Here is a 7,678-nt window from a genome sequence, read left to right as displayed (position 1 = left end):
GAGGAGAAAGAAGAGGGAGGAGGGAGGAGGAGGAGGGTGGAGGAAGAGGGAGCAGGAGGGAGAAGGATATGGAGGAGGAGGGAGTACAAAGGTCGAGAGTGCAAGGGAAAGAGCATGCTAGAACACGATAGTGTAAGAGAGCATGGACGCAATGGAGATCAATCACATGAACACAATAGTAAGCTTGAAAACTGAATCCCAAAGAGCGAGAGATTCATTCCATTGAGAGAGATATATACATGTTGGTCTCTACACAATCCGTAGGTACCTCCGTGGTGGTGGGACCTCTTTTGTACGAGACCTTTTGGATAGGAGTCCCTCCACTTTTGGGGGAAACCTTTTGGGTCTCTACACAACGTGGGGGGACCTTTGAGTCTCTACACAAAGTGGGGGGACCTTTTGGGTCTCTACACAAAGTGGGGGAACCTCAAAAAGTGTAGGCTTTTAGTCTTTCTCTCTCTAGATTTAGTATTTCTCTCTTTAGATCTTGATTTTGCAAGTATGATTGGATCTCTTCTAGAGAGGAATTTGGCTATCCTCATCCTTTAATATTCATCATACCATCTTTCAAGCTCAATATATTACAAGCGGAGCTTTGCCGCCGCTACTCTATACACATAATATTCTCATTGCTATTGTCCTAGACTGCACTTCTGGACCTTGTTGCAACAGAGTTAACAATATTTTTGGGTCTACTTTCTGAAAGAGAAATCTGAAGTCTTTCCAAATTTCAAGAATTCAAATCCATGGTAGAAAATCAGACAGGCAAAAAGATCAAAGTCGTGAGATTAGACAAAGGAGGTGAATACATGTCGGTCTACTTTCTGAAAGAGAAATCTGAAGTCTTTCCGAATAAAAAGAATTCAAATCCATGGTAGAAAACTAGACAGGCTAAAAGATCAAAGTCATGAGATCAGACAGAGGAGGTGAATACATGTCTTCAACATTCATGAACTTTTGTAAAAGTCATGGCATTCAAAGACAAATCACGTGTGCAGATACTGCTCGACAAAATGCAAGAGCTAAAAGGAAGAATGGTACTTTAGCAAGATAGTGCTAGAGCAATGCTCAATGAGAAGAAGCTTCTGAATAAGTATTGAGTAAAAGCAATAGCCACTGCAAACTAGTTGCTTAATCGGCTTCCAACTCAACCGATTCATGGTATGACACCTTATGAAGCATTCACTGGACACAAGCCACATAAATGCAAAGTCGCAGGAAATTGGATGCAAAGTCACGTAAATACATCATGGTTGGCTACAGTGAAGAAAGCAAAGCATATAAGTTGTATGATCCGCCTGGGTGACACCTTTGGAGCTCTAAATGCATCTGAGGAGCAGAAATAACCAGAGCAGCAGCTTGTAGAAGAGAGGTGGCACCTTTTTAGAGGATATGAAGCTGGCAACGGGACTTTCTTTAGCTGAATGAAGAGGTGTGGAGATGAGTGAAGCTGGATAGAGATGTCACCTAGCGAAATGTCGAAGCTGCTCCAGAATATGAGAGTGGTCTGGCATTGTTGTGCCTGCGATGATGCCTATGGATGGCTCATCCTCTGTCAATAGGACAATCTCCAAACCCTCTAAATACTAGCTACACCTTGTACTTTCAAGCGCTTCATGGCTCACCTCAAACGTCTCCTTGAGCACCTTCTATGCCTTTGCTGATGTTTTGGCCATCTATATGCATGGAAAGACAATGTGGAGAGTAGTGCCGATGTGATGATCGCCAAGGCGTCTGCATCTCGCACTAGCAAATCTTGAACTGCAATAGAATTTATTGCAATAGTCAACCGCTTTGATATGTGTTCTCGATGTCCTCAAGTAACAACTCCACTTTGGTAGTAATTTGCTAGCAACCAAGTGATCATTCATCTTCGGCTTCCATAGTGGATAGTTGAATCCATCAAGCTTGCCAGCCTTCCTAAGGTTGGGGATGGCATCCAGCTACCCACCTTGAGGTAAGCCTTTCGTTAGTTGAGGAACTTCAAAACTTAATTGCACACTAAGCTTTCTCAACTCGAGGAACCCCTTCAGCATTGATGTAGAAATGGAAATCTTTCAGCCTTGTCTCTAAGACCATGTTGCACCCAGGATCTAATACCATGTTCGAAAACATGATATGCTCTGATATCAACTAGCCTCCCAAAAATGAAGCATAGTTAAGGAGAGATTGGAAGGTAAAAGCCTTCCTAGAAGGCAGAGACGTAAGACTTGGTGCTTCTTCGAAGCTCAGTTGCAGGTTGCTGGAAGGTGGACTTGATGGGCCTATTGATGCCTTGGTGGTGGAGATGGGGACATTTATAGGTGAAAGAAGTACGCTATCATCAGAAGATTACCTAGTTGAGAGCTCATCTGGAGCTCATGGTACAGGTTTTCTGGTACAATCTGTGATTCCTGTGGACTATCTTGATTATCTTTTGCTGTGGGGAGCGTTTGTTGTAGCAAGCAACCTCCATCCCACTTTTCTACTCCGCGCTTGTAAGCCGCCAAATAAGGAGAGCGTGTGGGAGTGACACCTAGAGAGAAATAGAGGGAGAAGAGGGATGAAGAAGCAGCCATGTGGGCAGCACACATGCTGCCACATGCACCGTACATTAGTGTCCTTGTATTTAATAGAGATCCCTCTTTTCTAGCAAATGGATGGGTCAACTCCCCACTTGTAAGCCGCCAAGTAAGGAGAGCGTGGGGGAGTGACACCTAGGGAAAGAAAGAAAGAAAGTTTATTAACGTCTTCAGAGAGAAATAGAGGGAAGGAAGAGGGATGAAGTGGCTGCCATGTGAGCAGCACACAGGCTGCCACATGGAACGTACATTAGTGTCCTTGTACTTAATAGAGATCAACGGTTTAGGCAGATCTATCCATCCTTTGGCCCACACATGGACTCTGGTTTAGGGCAAAAGTGCAGCTCTCTTTGTGGTCTCTAGGTTCCTGCTCATTGTCTATGCTGAGCTGGGCTATATAATCAACGGTTTCCATATTGTCATTCCGGATCCTCACTCGTCTCTACGGCAATCTGTTCAGAGCTGCTCCATATGAAGGATAATGCAAGAGTGGTCTCACATGGTTGATACCTATGGCTTGCTCGTCCTCTCTCAATGTGAGAAGCTGGTCCAACCTCTCTAACAACTCTCTGAGTCGGTCCATCAAGGTCGATGCAGTGATAGAAAACTGATCTATGGCTAGTGGGTAGTAGTCATTCTCAATCAGGAGAAATCCGGGCCCTATCTTATGCTGCTGAATTCGGCCTTTGATCGGCAACGCGATATTTTGTACTGTTTTCAAAGCATCTAATAAAATGTACTACTTCTTGGAGGGAAAAGAAAAGCCGCACTCCACGGCCTAGGAGGTTCACCTTTCTCTTCACCAAGTATGCGCATACTCCTACAAGTGCATACTAGAGATGAAAAAGACATCGTCATACTTCAACAACTAATTAGGGGTCTCTGGATTTCTCAAAGTTACCTTTGAGTTACTGCAGTGTCGAGCTGTACTACGCACGAAGTTCCTCTTCTTTGACCTCCTGTGCCAACTTAGAGGCAGTGTATGTGTACCCTATGCATATATCTAGCCAAACTCATCCGCTACAGAGTTCAATCTCATGACAGACAGTCAACCATAAACTCCATCATGCATAGCCATAGCAGGGACGGGCTACTATGACAAAAATCGATGATAGTCCTAGTATCCCTCCTAAGTGCGTGACTGCCATCACATTATTAGAAGCAAGTCTTGTACGAATGGATGGATCGGTTGGAGTCGTGTGAGGCTAAGGCGGGCAGGAGCGAATGTGTCTTGAGCCAAAGGTCTCTGAAAGGCTGATATCAACATGTCTCCGAGCAGCATCGTTATAGCAGTAGTCTGCGAACGGCATTCCTATAACAGGAGCAGGTGCTCCTTGCGCTGTCTGGAAGCTGAATGCAACTAGGCGTTGTGCAGTGCAGACAAGAATGCGGATTCGATGACACCGGGAGTTTCACTACAGGAGGAGTTCCAAAATGACGAGCTACGCATGGCAACATCTTAGCCGCATCTTCAGTCCTGTGTACCTCGTCAATTTTCTTACCCATGGACCAACCCTGCTGTTGCGAGCCTCCAGAGTCCAGAATTGCGCCTCCGTCGTCTCGAACAGCAACCAACAGAAAATCAGTCGACCCTCCTTATTAGGATTTGAGTTGGGCTCCTCCCCCCGGAAGGGGAGGAAAAGGGGTGCGCCAGGCCTCTGAGATAGTGCAAGACAGAGGCGACGCGCGCGGTCCCGGGCAGCAAGCTGCCGGATGGGGCCGCCCCCTGAAAGAAATTAGGTTAATATCATGTGACCCGATGGGTCACGTATCAGATATTAAACTGATAAGAACAGATACTACACTTGATCTTAGCCAAAAGGCCGAGAAAGGTATGAGAGGATGAGGGCTGCAGGCTGCCTTAAGAAGGCCCCCCCTCACCCCCTTTTGCATGTTTACCTATGGGATATCTCGTCTTGCACGTCCGCCATGTGTCCATTAAGCATTCCATATTCTCCTATGACCTCTTCAAAAGCCTTGGCAATGGACTATACACCATCGTGTCGCAAAAAAAAACTCGGTCATGTTAGGAACATTTAGCCCAACGACAAGGTTGGCGAGCACGACTCATGGAGGAGAGACTAAATAATTTATCGACACTGAGTCAAGGCACTAGGCAAACATGCACTATTTGGCACGCACACTTAGAGAGCAAAAGCACCAAATACGACACACTTAGTCATGGGGTCATAAAAATGGGACTGAAAGCACTGACTCTCGACTTTGGCAGGAGCGGCATACCCTTTGCTCAATCAGGCCTACATGCTTGGTCTCATCTTGAAGATTGGGCTTGAAAACGGGACTGTAAAGTACATATAAGATGCACGATTCGTGGGTCCACACACTACCACGTGGTAGTTCAACCATGAAGAAGATAGCCTTATCCTCTATGCCATGTGGCACCACTACCATACCATCAATGCACAATCAGCATGCCATGTCATCACAATTGCCATGTCAACAAATCCAATTAGCATGCACTTCATCATCCCACATCATCAAGTCATGTCAGTAGGGCTACATCATCAAGTGCCGCCTAAGCACATAGTAGGCATTCTTTTGTAAGCAGAACGTGAAGATAAATTACCATATCATAACACAATGCCACATCATCATTTCTTACCACTCCATCGACAAAGTTTGGCACAGTTACAAAATCGCCCCATCAAAGCTAAACTACTCTAGATGTGTAGCTTCCCGAGATGTGTGGAAAATCATGATCTTCTACCCAGGTTCATCTTTAAATAATGAGCCTCACAAAAAGTCATAAGTGCATCAAGGTGTCATTGAAGACCCTAGATTGAGGAGGATAGTAAAACCGCATGATCTACATACAATAGATTTAGGGTTAAAGGATAAGTCTGCTCCACCTAGTGTCATCGTGAAGGCTCCAATTTATCAATGCATATACCAAACAAGGTTGATGATAAATAACAACCCTATTTGGTCCCATCCATGTTCATGATATCCTCTATCCACTCAATTACTACTTCTCCATTACAACTGCCCTTGATTCTTTTGAAATTTTAGTTGATTGGTTGGATCGAGTTTTCAATTACTAGTATGTATTTCTTTTCGTGTGTGTCTCTCTCTTTCATTGGGTGCCCAAGAGCTACCACTACATGACTTGCATGCAATTAATATGTGTGTTTATTGTATGTTTGTTTGGTTTGTTTGGGTTGGGTGTTTCATTTATATCTCATTTGTAGATCTTGATGGTGTGATGGGAAACATTTAGCTTGAATATAGCTCTTGATGTTTGAAGCTCATAGCCATGAAACAACAGATATGTATGAATGAAATTTACATTTCTCTCCCTCCTACATGACCCTTATCTTCCTCATGCTCATGGGAAACATTACTAAGAATATGCTTTTTGAAGCTTGAGATTTCTTCCCTTGAGTGATTATATGTGAATTGTAAGCTTGAATTTTCTATGGATTTGAGGGACTTTAGATCTTCTTTAATCGTCTATTTTTGCAAGAGTGACTCCAATTACAGAGAGAGAGGGGGGGGGGAGAGAGAGAGAGAGAGGTCCTTCTTGGCATTTTTTCTTTCTATGATCCTTGATTTCTTCCCTTTTCAGCCGCAAGCAACCAACCAAAGAGTCATACAAGAAAGTAAGATAGAAAGACAACAATAATGGCATATAAATAGAGCAAAAGTTCAACCACTTCAACGCAGACAAGGCGGACAAGCAATAATGGCATATAAATAGAGCAAAAGTTCAGCCACTTCAAGGCAGACAAGGCAGACAGACAATACCCATAGACAAGCAAAAGCTCAATAGACTCAACAAATCAAAGGAGAATAGCACACAAAAACAATAGCCATGGCCAAAGAACAATATCAGGCTCGACAACAGCAAACGACCACAATCTTTAAACAACAAACTCAAGATAAGAAGTATTATAAAGGGGCCTACAATGTAATGCAAAAGACAATACTATCGACCGACACATTGTCACACACACTACTACACTAACAAATCAAGCAATAGTAAAATTAGCAAGTAGTGGCAACACAGAAATGAAGGAAAGGCCTTCAAAGTATTCTAGAATCCATAAATACACACATAACACCATACATGTTGATCGGTACTTTGCTTCAATCAAACAAAAATCCATAAATTGAAAGGTCCAATAATAATACAGAATTCGTCTTGGCATCCTAAAAATGATATTGAAAGCACAGTGACACTCAAATATGGCAAGTGTGCATACTCTTTCTCAATTGGGCCTACATAACTAGTCTCATTAATGCAGATAAAGCTTGAAAGGAGGACTCCAAAGTACATACAACATGCAACAATCTCAACTAGTTCTCTAAATACTTTGGATGTGGATCTGTACAAGATGTTTTATGGACCACAATCTATGTTGACCAAGGTTGACCTTTAGATCATGAGTCTCACAAAAAGTATAAAGTGTGTCTATGTGTTATTGGTGACCCTCAACTGAGGATGAAAGTAAAACACATCATCTCCATACAATCGATACCAACTAAGGGTAAGGTTGCTCTACCTTGTGTCATGATGAATCACCTCAACCTCATAAATGTATAGGCTAAACAAGGTTCGTGATAACGAACAACCCTATTTGGCCCAATCATGTTCATGATCTCGTCTATCCACCCTGCTCATCCTAGCTCTACACATAGAGTGTGTGGACAACCCAAATGATATCTTGATTGTACCCTAAATCATGAAGTCACGTAAATAATTCGACTTACAACATCACATTAAAATCCTTCTACAAATCCTATTCATGGGAACATTTCTAGAATTTAATACAATCTTCTCCCACTACACTCCAAAAAAAAAAGGAACCAAAATTTGCACTAGCTTTTGTAAGACATGGAAACTAATGATAATCTATCCAATGCATTGCTTTGCCATGTAGAATATATAACAAGAATGGTTTATAAAAATAGCTACCATCTATATGGTTGGATTGATGAGAGAAAAGAAACATAGGTACCAACATAGCTAGATTTAGCTATATGGTTAGGACCCTCATTAATGCCACAAAGTTGTGCATAGATTCACCCACCCATTGATTGAGTCAGTTGAATTTACTGATAGAAAATCCTATACTAATCTTTAGCTTTACTATCAA

At 42.7% G+C, this 7,678-nt stretch overlaps 1 non-coding gene across 1 annotated transcript; it reads right to left on the bottom strand.

Annotated features, from left to right (window-relative positions):
- Positions 1-4,201: 4,201 nt before the first annotated feature.
- LOC147881440 (U2 spliceosomal RNA) lies at positions 4,202-4,397 on the bottom strand. Its single transcript, XR_015540510.1, has one exon. It is a non-coding gene; the product is annotated as a U2 spliceosomal RNA (small nuclear RNA).
- Between the last annotated feature and the right edge of the window lie 3,281 nt (positions 4,398-7,678).

The sequence above is a fragment of the Dipteris shenzhenensis genome, chromosome 31, assembly GCF_047967505.1.
Source record: "Dipteris shenzhenensis isolate YYH24624 ecotype China chromosome 31, Dip_SZ_1.0, whole genome shotgun sequence".
Taxonomy (NCBI): domain Eukaryota; kingdom Viridiplantae; phylum Streptophyta; class Polypodiopsida; order Gleicheniales; family Dipteridaceae; genus Dipteris; species Dipteris shenzhenensis.
The sequence above is the reverse complement of the archived record's forward strand: the minus strand, read 5'-3'. Positions and strand labels throughout refer to the sequence as shown.